The sequence below is a fragment of the Capricornis sumatraensis genome, chromosome 6 (genome assembly GCF_032405125.1).
Source record: "Capricornis sumatraensis isolate serow.1 chromosome 6, serow.2, whole genome shotgun sequence".
Lineage (NCBI taxonomy): Eukaryota > Metazoa > Chordata > Mammalia > Artiodactyla > Bovidae > Capricornis > Capricornis sumatraensis.
Window position 1 is genome coordinate 28,158,620 of NC_091074.1, and position 7,370 is coordinate 28,165,989.

Here is a 7,370-nt window from a genome sequence, read left to right on the forward strand (position 1 = left end):
TATGCCCAGCAGACAATAAGAGAAAAAACTTAAGTCTGAGAGCAACAACTGTATAAATTTATCTCTTTGTTGATTACCAGCAACTGTTGCAGTGACCTTTCTATAACTGCAAATAATCAACCTTCAAGAGAGTAGCTTCGGTACTTCAGATTTCCCTGATAAGTTGCCATTTATTTGAAATTGCCCTTAAAGTTATTCTTCTGTGAAAATAGTAATAAAGTGAAACTTTCCAGAACGCTCAGTGAGAGGCAGAGGATCGGCAGCTGCCCGAGCTGTGCACAGCAGTACACTCCTTCCAGGTCCCCCACACCGGGCATCGGCCTGCTCACCAGCTGTAGAAAATGGTTAAAGAAACCACTTACTATGATGTTTTGGGGGTTAAACCCAATGCCACCCAAGAAGAACTGAAAAAGGCTTACAGGAACCTGGCCTTGAAGTACCACCCTGATAAGAATCCAAGTGAAGGTGAGAAGTTTAAACAATTTCTCAAGCTTACAAAGTGCTCTGTAATGCAAAGAAAAGGGAATTATATGACAAAGGAGGAGAACAGGCAATTAAAGAAGGTGGAGCGGTCATTAGTTTTGGCTCCCCCATGGACATCTTTGATATGTTTTTTTCGAGCAGGAGGAAGGAGGCAGAGAGAGAGGAGAGGTAAAAACCTTGTGCATCAACTTACAGTATCCTTAGATTATATAATGGTGCAACAGAAAACTAGCTCTGCAAAAGAATGCGATTTGTGACAAATGTGAAGGCCGAGGTGGTAAGAAAGGAGCAGTAGAATGCTGTCCCAATACCAAGGTACCAGAATGCAAATAAGAATTCATCAAATAGGACCTGGAATGGTTTAGCAAATTCAGTCTGTATGCATGGAGTGCCAGGGCCATAGGAAGCAGATCAGTCCTGAGGACAGATGTAAAAGCTGCAATGGAAGGAAGATAGTTTGAGAAAAGAAAATTATAGAAGTTCATATTGAAAAACGCATGAAAGATGGCCAGAAGATAATATTCCATGGTGAAGGAGACCAAGAACCAGGACTGGAGCCAGGAGATACTATCATTGCTTTAGATCAGAAAGACCATGCTGTTTTTACTCCACAAGGAGAAGACCTTTTCACGTGTATGGACATACAGCTGGTTGAGACACTGTGTGGCTTCCAGAAGCCAATATCTACTCTTGACAACCGAACCAAAGTCATCACTTCTCATCCAGGTGAGATTGTCCAGCAGGGAGATATCAAGTGTTTGCTAAATGAAGGCATGCCAGTTATCGCAGGCCACATGAAAAGGGTCACTTAATCATTGAATTTAAGGTAAACTTTCCTGAGAATGGCTTTCTCTCTCCTGAACAACTCTGCTGGAAAAACTTCTGCCTGAGAGGAAAGAAGTAGAAGAGACTGATGATATGGACCAGGAAGAATTAGTGGACTTCGATCCAAATCAGGAAAGACAGCGCCATCACAATGCAGAATCCTATGAGGATGATAAACATCATCCTTGGGGTGGTGTTCAGTGTGAGACTTCTTAGTAGGGCCTGTGAATAATACTCATTGCTGGTGTTTTATTTACAGTAGTGATTGAGTAAAGGACTATAATCATAATATGCTCACTACTTGCTATTGTTTTGCTTTAATATTCAACTATAGTAGTGTTTTAAAAGTTAAATGGAGAATAAACTCAAATATAAAAGTTCTGACTTTGCTCTGTTTATATGATGACTTCAGTGTGCAAGATAAGTTTAATACTTGTAAAAACTACTTTAAAAAATTTCCCCTTGCATTTGTTAGGCCGTACTTTGTAACTGATTTCAGCTATGTACCTGGTATCAGTCAGTTCAGTTCAGTTCAGTCGCTCAGTCATGTCTGACTCTTTGCGATCCCATAAATCGCAGCACACCAGGCCTCCCTGTCCATCACCAACTCCCGGAGTTCACTCAGACTCACAGCCATCAAGTCGGTGATGCCATCCAGCCATCTCATCCTCTGTCGTCCCCTTCTCCTCCTGCCTCCAATCCCTCCCAGCATCAGGGTCTTTTCCAATGAGTCAACTCTTCGCATGAGGTGGCCAAAGTACTGGAGTTTCAGCTTTAGCATCATTCCTTCCAAAGAAATCCCAGGGCTGATCTCCTTCAGAATGGACAGGTTGGATCTCCTCGCAGTCCAAAGGACTCTCAAGTCTTCTCCAACACCACAGTTCAAAAGCATCAATTCTTCAGCACTCAGCTTTCTTCACAGTCCAACTCTCACATCCATACATGACCACAGGAAAAACCATGGCCTTGACAAGACGGACCGTTGTTGGAAAAGTAATGTCTCTGCTTTTGAATATGCTGCCTAGGTTGGTCATAACTTTTCTTCCAAGGAGTAAGTGTCTTTTAATTTCATGGCTGCAGTCACCGTCTGCAGTGATGTTGGAGCCCCAAAACTAAAGTCTGACACTGTTTCCAGTTTCCCCATCTATTTCCCATGAAGTGATGGGACCAGATGCCATGATCTTCGTTTTCTGAATGTTGAGCTTTAAGCCAACGTTTTCACTCTCCTCTTTCACTTTCATCAAGAGGCTTTTTAGTTCCTCTTCCCTTTCTGCCATAAGGGTGGTGTCATCTGCATATCTGAGGTTATTGATATTTCTCCTGGCAATCTTGATTCCAGCTTGTGCTTCTTCCAGCCCAGCATTTCTCATGATGTACTCTGCATAGAAGTTAAATAAGCAGGGTGACAATATACAGCCTTGACGTACTCCTTTTCCTATTTGGAACCAGTCTGTTGTTCCATGTCCACTTCTAACTGTTGCTTCCTGACCTGCATACAGGTTTCTCAAGAAGCAGGTCAGGTGGTCTGGTATTCCCATCTCTTCTAGAATTGTTCACAGTTTATTGTGATCCACACAGTCAAAGGCTTTGGCATAGTCAAGAAAGCAGAAATAAATGTTTTTCTGGAACTCTCTTGCTTTTTCCATGATCCAGCGGATATTGGCAATTTGATCTCTGGTTCCTCTGCCTTTTCTAAAAACAGCTTGAACATCTGGACGTTCACGGTTCATGTATTGCTGAAGCCTGGCTTGGAGAATTTTGAGCTTTACTTTACTAGCGTGTGAGATGAGTGCAATTTTGCAGTAGTTTGAGCATTCTTTGGCATTGCCCTTCTTTGAGATTGGAATGAAAACTGACCTTTTCCAGTCCTGTGGCGACTACTGAGTTTTCCAAATTTGCTGACATATTGAGTGCAGCACTTTCACAGCATCATCTTTCAGGATTTGAAATAGCTCAACTGGAATGTACCTGGTATAGCTTAGACCAAGATGCCAGATATGTGTATTGACTTCAGTGTATGACCCTTAATTAAGCTATGTAATTAAAACTATATTTAACTGGCAGTCAGACAAAGAACTTAATTTGTAGAGATGTATGTATTAAGTGGGATTGATTGTGATGCTTCTGCATTTACTCTATTGCCTCAACTGTTACTGAAAATGGCATGCTGTATATCTTAATTTAGCCTGTGGTATCAGTGACAGAAATGATACCTTTCTAAAGTGCAAGTGAAGTCGCTCAGTCGTGTCTGACTCTTAGCGACCCCATGGACTGCAGCCTACCAGGCTCCTCCATCCATGGGGTTTTGCAGGCAAGAGTACTGGAGTGGGGTGCCATTGCCTTGGGGTTTATCATAACATGCTGCTTCTTGAGGGTTTGCACTTGTAGAATTGCATTCCCTTCTCCTGTGCCATCTTTTATTAATATATGTATCTATTGGTCCTGATTACTCTTTTTTTCCCCCTTCTCTTTGGACCACAGTAAGCCTCAGAGTAGTGACTACTGGAGCAGGGAAACTTAGAGGTTAGAGTGATGAGAACTTTACATGGAGAAATAATTTGCATGTATGAGATAGGAAGGTGTTTTTGTAGGTACCTTATAGACTTACTTTAAACCATTTAACTTATGCTCCAGAGTAACTGTAATTTAATGTCGGTAGTACAGCAAATTATGATGAATGGTTTTAATTGTATATTTAAAGTCATGTGTTCACAAGCTTAAATCTGGGTATCAGCATTTAAGCAATTCTTGATATGTATGAATGTCTCTTTAATATACTAATTACAAAGCAAAAAAAATAGTAATAAAAATAAGTGAAATATTAGCTTAACTGGCAATTAGTATAGAAAGATCAGGTTAAAAATTATATTCTTGTTGATGAAGTCATCGAGAAAGAGATAGTTTCAGATGTTGTTAGTGGAATTTGAATTGATGCAACATCGACAGAGAGTAACCTGTCAATATTTATCAACAATTTTAATACACACATACTCTTAGATATAATTACATTTCCAGGAAACAATCGGATATACTCACAAACATGTGCAATGATAAATGATTACAGATTGTAGTGGCAATAATGGCTGTTTGAGGAAAGATAACTGGGTTGGAGGAGAGTTAGGTGATTGTGAATTAATTTTCCCTACATCTTTCTATACTTTTATTTACTTCATGTGTGTTCATTACTTATTAAAAATAAAGTCATTTAAATTAATAAGTACATATATTTTTTAAAAGCAAAGATTACTATACTGACAATTATTTAGAAGTTTGCCTCTAACCAGTACTCCTTTATTCTCAACACATTCTCACATGAAACCAGTCATAAAAAGGAAGCATCTGGATATATTTTTATACCATCATTTGTCACTACTGCCAACATATGCTATTTAGTAATGTGAACAGCATTACTACTGTTACATTTTTATTATTTTGAAACAGGTCAAAAGTTGTGTAATTGTTTATATTTATGGAGTGCCTATTTTATGCTGAATGGTTATGCTTAGAAGCATGTGTAAAATTTAATACTCACAATAAATCTATATGGAAGGTAATATGACCTATGATTTTGGATGAGAAAATTGAGGTTCATAACACTAGTGAGGATCTAGGATTTGAATCAAGGTCTCTCTGTCCACTAAGCTTTATTACCACTGTTGTGCACATTTCATTTAGAATATATTAATTTGATTATGTTCCATGATTCCTATTGCGAATATATATATATCAGCCAATCAATGATTCAACGTCATGCAACCCTCAGTTCTCTGTGGTATGGTGTGGAAGGCAGCAGATAAGCAAGTAAAATTGTGACAGGTATTTTACCTTTATACTACCAGAGCAGGATTTATTCTGCACTACCAGGGGACAAAATTACCCAGAGGTGAATAGTATAATTCTGAATACAGAAAGTTCGTTCTTAGTCAGTCAGTCGAGTATGACTCTTTGTGACCCCATGAACAGTAGCCCATCAGGCTCCTGTGTCCATGGGATTCTCCAGGCAAGAATACTGGAGTGTGTTTCCATTTCCTTCTCCACATAAACAGAAAGTTTACCTGTAGCCTAAACTCTTCCCTCAACTCAAGATTGGCACATCCATCTACCTCATCAATATCCCCAAGTGGATGTGAAATACACATCTCAGACACAACATATTCAAAACTCTTCTCCTCTGCCCATGCCGACCTAAGCCTGTTGTACTCAAGAGTCCTCCTCATCTCTGTCAAGGGCAGCTCTATTCTTCCAGTGCCTCAGCGATAGCTTTCTTCTCTTTTCATCTCCCTTTCTCTACTTTCCTTTCCTTTTCTCTCCTGTCTTTTCCCTGTCCTATATCCAATCCATCAGCAAATGCTATTTTCTCTATTATCAAAATATACACAGAATCTAACCTTTTCTCACAAATTCAGCATTAGTTTCTCCTCTGGTTCCAGTCACCACCAACTCTTTAAAAAACTTTTAGGAAGTCTTCTTGCTTTTATTCACACCCCGTACTATCTATTCTCTGTTCAGCATCCGGAGTTATCCACCTTATATATGTCAGATAGTACACTACTCCCATGTCTGAAAAACCCCTAATGGCACAGGACAAAGCCCAAAAGCTTACAATTATCTACATAACATGACTTCACTATCTCTTCAACTTTATCTCTGCAATCTACCCTTCCCTTAACATGCTCTAGCCATTCTGCTCTCTTTGCCAGTCTTAAAATCTCTCCAACCTTAGGACACTTGCTCTTTCTTCTGCAGGGAGTACCTCCCAGTACCCAAGTATCTACATGGTTTTCTCCATCACCTTATTCAAATCTCTGTTCAAACATTCCTCTCTCCACAAATTTTTCCAAGACCACCTGTTTCAAACTCTCGCCCTGTTCCTGGTGCATTCTTGTCTCTTCTCTGGTTTATTTCACACCACAGCTCCTATGACCTTTTAATATAGTTTATAATTTTTTGTTATTATGTTTACTGACTATCTTCACCAAAATGTAATTTCCATGAGGGTAGGGATCTTTTTCCCTAATGTTTTAACTTCTGTTGTATTATTAGTAACTGACAAATAAACATTTGTTGATACACTGGATAAATAAATGACATCTTCCCAACCATATTCGATGAAACACTATTCCTGTGAGATGCTCTGCTAAAAAGCAGGGTAGGACAGACTTGCAATGAAATAAATTTGGAAAATTCTGCACACTATAATCTCTTGTATATGTCTGCTCCCTCTATAAATATAAATAAATATACATATAACAAACATTTATAAATATTAATAGTATATTTTTCTATAACAATATAAGCAAGTATATAATATATATATAAACAAATATATATTGTATATTTCATTGTATATCTTTGCATATTTTTTATGCAAGTGCTAAAACAGTGTTAATGGTTGAAAAGACAGATAACTGCCTGAAGGAATAACTGAAGTTAATTATGAAAGGTAGGAAGGAAAACTAAAGATTGTGAATGTGCTGATAGATTGCAAATAAAGTACTCAACTAACTGAACAGGACATAAAAAATGAGGAATTACTAAAGACATTAGAGATGGAAAAGGGAATATTTAACAAAATTGAGTAATCAAAAGACATGATGGTCAAAAATGTTTGAAACTATACAAAAAACATTTTAAGAAAAAAGTAGAGGGAAAACACAGATAACAGACACCTATAATTACAAAGTTCTAGGAAGTACTCTAAATTTTTCTTTACTTTTCATGAAAATTGTTATTTAGTGACTTTTAATAAATTTGCTATTTAGAAGGTAAAATTAGAGAAAATATATTGTATACCCTGCTTGTCAGTTCAATAAAATTTGCTATTTTCAAAATTAGACATACATAGGCATAGGATTTACAGGTAGATTAGCACATTACCCAGGGAAATTTAGGGCTTTATGTTCTTTCCAAATTATGTTAACACTTTAAGATATTAGACATATGAAGTGATAACGGTCTTGCTTTATAACTTATCCCAAACCTAACCTGTCTTAGGTGCATTTCCATTAACATTAGTAATTTTCATTTGCCTTGAATGAAAAGTGTTAGTCGCTCAGTTGTAA

The 7,370-nt window shown here is 37.9% G+C and overlaps 1 pseudogene; it reads left to right on the top strand.

Annotated features, from left to right (window-relative positions):
• Positions 1 to 341: 341 nt before the first annotated feature.
• Positions 342 to 1,524, top strand: LOC138081394 (dnaJ homolog subfamily A member 1 pseudogene; annotated as a pseudogene).
• Positions 1,525 to 7,370: the final 5,846 nt, after the last annotated feature.